The sequence below is a fragment of the Pelodiscus sinensis genome, chromosome 4 (assembly GCF_049634645.1).
Source record: "Pelodiscus sinensis isolate JC-2024 chromosome 4, ASM4963464v1, whole genome shotgun sequence".
Taxonomy (NCBI): domain Eukaryota; kingdom Metazoa; phylum Chordata; order Testudines; family Trionychidae; genus Pelodiscus; species Pelodiscus sinensis.
The window spans coordinates 95,453,714-95,453,956 of NC_134714.1; positions in this window are offsets into that span (position 1 = coordinate 95,453,714).

Here is a 243-nt window from a genome sequence, read left to right on the forward strand (position 1 = left end):
CGTCACACAAACACTTTAAAAAAGTAATCTCCCCATATATTTTTGCAGTTGTATAGTCAAAGGTTTAGGCTGCTATGGAACTCCAAAGGAAAACAACATCCTACAAATCACATCTGCTATATAACTACATATCATTGTTATATCATAGAATCATAGAATCCTCGGGCTGAAAGAGACCTCAGGAAAGTCATCGAGTCCAGTCCCCTATCCAAAGCAGGACCAACCCCAACTAAATGATCCCAG